Source organism: Poecilia formosa, unplaced genomic scaffold (assembly GCF_000485575.1).
Source record: "Poecilia formosa unplaced genomic scaffold, Poecilia_formosa-5.1.2 Scaffold47, whole genome shotgun sequence".
NCBI classification, from domain to species: domain Eukaryota; kingdom Metazoa; phylum Chordata; class Actinopteri; order Cyprinodontiformes; family Poeciliidae; genus Poecilia; species Poecilia formosa.
This window is the reverse complement of record NW_006799986.1, coordinates 1,060,489-1,063,833: the sequence shown is the minus strand read 5'-3', so window position 1 is coordinate 1,063,833 and position 3,345 is coordinate 1,060,489.

The following is a 3,345-nucleotide window of genomic DNA, read 5'->3' as shown; positions in this document are numbered from 1 at the left end:
TCAAGATGAGATATTGATAATTAGCAATACGGCGAATCAGCAAGCCAGCACCAAAGCAGCATCAACCAACTCTTGGATGATCTTGTAATTCATTTTCTGTTTCTCCGTTTACATGTTCATGTTTCCTACGTTTAGTAGTTGAATTAAAATAAATGCATTTCAGATTTCAGTAGTATCAGCCGGTAGAGGTGCAAAAATATCACCATATTTCTAAAAGACATAAATATAGAACATGATCCGATTAGGCTCTCCAGTCGTGATAATAACATTTTAATAAATAATAAATTTAATGTCAGTGGTTGTTAAAAACACAAAACAGAGAAAAGTATCAAAACTGTGGCTTCTGCACATTTCCAGTGTGGTGGAAGATTTAAACATAAATACAGAATAAACACCAGTTAAGTCCACCAGAGCCGTGAACCTGCAGCTATTCCTGGATTTTTCTGTGGAATTTAACTCCAAATTAAATTCCACAGAATTGGAAAATTTGCAGAAAATTTCTCTCGACAGATTTTTTCACAGCACATTTTAAAAAGATTCTTGTATTATTTAGGGAATATTATAACTTTATTCTTGTATTATGACTATTTTCAGATAATACAACTGAATATTAGTATGACTTTATTCTAGCAATATAACTTTACTGTCATACAACATTATATTTTTGACTTTTTGGTAACCTTTCTTGTAATTTTACAACTTTATTCAGATAATGACTTTATTCTCGTATTAGGACTTTATTTAGATAATATAACTACTGTTGAACGACATTTCTCTCTTATTATTTTGACTCTCATAATGTGACTTTATTTTCTTAACCTGGCTCTAATGCGCCATCATGATATTTAAGGTCATGGCGATATTTATAAAGTTTAAACCTACTGGGACAAAGAATGCTGGACAGCGACCGAAGTCACTGTCACATTCATGGCGACCACGATGGTAAAAGCGGTAAAAACATCTCCAAAGCTCTCTATTTCAGATCTGCAGCACTTTTTCCAATGTGACAAGATGAATTCATTGTAATGTTTTTTACTGTATTTAAATCGGGACGCAGTACAATCATGTCCCTCAGCAGCCAAACATGGAGCGGAGAACATCTGCGTAGCGGGAAGGATTTTTATCGCCGTCCTGACTGACCTCTCTGTCAGCTCCGATTCAAATCAAAGCGTCTTTATTCCTCGGACAGATCGCAGCTGATGTTTACGGTTTCACAGCAGAGAGGACGATCCGGGCTCCAGCTAAGCGTTTTACGTCTGAACAAAGCCAACAGCCGAGTTGCCGATCTCCTGCTCTGGTGGCTGCGGGGCGGCTTTGAACGCAGCGACACAGACACTCATTTCCCGTCAGGTGGTGAAACCGAAACACGTCTTCAAAGCTCCAAAAATACGTCACACGCGATCCGAAAACGGTCCGAAAACAGTAATTTCTCTGCTTTTCCTCTCAGTACAGGAAAAACATCATTTAGAAGAAAGGGGAACAGTTTATTTCTGTAGTTTAATGAGTCAGGAATGGCTCTTAGAGTCCAGGTGTAAAAGAATAAATATCCACCATCCTTTTACACCTGGGTTGTTCAAAGTGCGGTTTGGGGGCCATTTGTGGCCTCTGAATTAGTTTTGTGTGGCCCACATGGTACAAATTGGGCTTTTTCTGTGATTTTTTTAGAGTGAGATTTTCTGTGGAAAGTTTATCTTCTTAACCAGAGTTAGCATTTAGTTGGCCTTTTGTTTTTGGTCTTGTCTTTATTTTTATTTTTTCATGCCACAAACATGTAGCGAGTTTTTACCCAAAACAGACTTTTGGAAAACCCATCCATTATATTTGGCTACATACATAAAAGTTTGTAGTAGAAAATTTACTTTTAACTTTTTCATATTTTGTTACATTGCACTCACAAACAGAAGTGAAACTCAGTTTCCTTGGTCAAACTTTACGACTTTAAATGTGGCTTCAGTTCATAATTTCCAATCACTCAGATCTTCATTGTGTGTGAAACCAGATGGATGTGTTAATTTTTACATCATTTTGCCATTTTTCTGATGGTTCATTTAGATTTCGGCTCTGTTTCTGCATTTTGTTTTCTAAAGTATAATGAGTGATTTGTCTGTGATTCTTTTTAATAAATGTTGTTTGTGTTGCTTTTGTGATTCGTCCTCAACCCGCAGCCGTACAGTTTGTGGTCTAACACCAAACTCTGCCATGCAGCCCTCCTCTCTAACACAAACCCGGTCCGATTGGGCCAACAAACTCACTTCCTGTTTCTGTTCTCCAGACAATGGCGTCTCAGTGAAGTCACAAAATAATGAGAGAAAACTCGTGTGAAGATAAAGTCATAATAATATGAGATTAGTCAGAATATTACAATAAAGTTGTAAAATTAAAAAAAGTGGTTCAACAAAAAAGTTGTACTAATACAAGATTAGAGTCAGAATATTACAAGAATAATGGTTTAAAAATATATAAAAAGTAATACGTGATTAAAGTCGCAATATTACCAGAATAAAGTTATACGAGAATGAAGTCATAGAAATATGTCAATAGTCATAAAATTACCAGAAAAAGGCGGTTACACAAGAATACCATCATAATGCGAGAAAAATAGTATAATACCATATTAAAGTCATTATTATGAGAATAAATTGCTAACACAAAGAAAATTTGTAATAAAATTAGAAAAAAGTGATGCAACAAAAAAGTCGTAATTATACAAGATTAATAATAAGATAATACAGGTTTTCCCTCAGAAAACTAGCTAAGCCTGGTGGTAGGAGTGCTATGGAAGTCCACCAATTGTCCCACTGTGTTTTTGTGTTAAAAATGTAAAAAAATGACAAAATTGTGGAAATAAAACATCAACAACAAAGAAAATATAGTAGTGCACTTAATAAAACTAGTCTTTCTGTAGGTTTTGTATGTAGAATAAAATGTCAATCTTTTTTTAACTAGATAATCGTCTGCTAAAGGTTGCTGATGTTTTATTATATATAAACATAGCTTAACTCCTCTTTGCTGTCACTATTACTGGTGTATTAAAATAAATTTAAAAAGGATGCTTAGCCTCGTGGGGGGTCAAGTAAAGCCTGGTGGCTCTTCAGGCTTATAACACATTGGGGGGAACCCTGGAATAGTCATACTGTTATGACAATAAAACCACATTATAATGAGAACAAAGTCATAATGAAATTAAAGCTATATTACTAGAATAAAGTGGTAATGACAATAAAACCATAAGATTAGGAGAATATAGTAATATGAACAAAAATTTATAATAGAAAAAAGGTCATAAGACAAACTTGTGATGACATGAGAAAAATGTAGTGCCCCAAAAAAGCTGTAATAATCCAG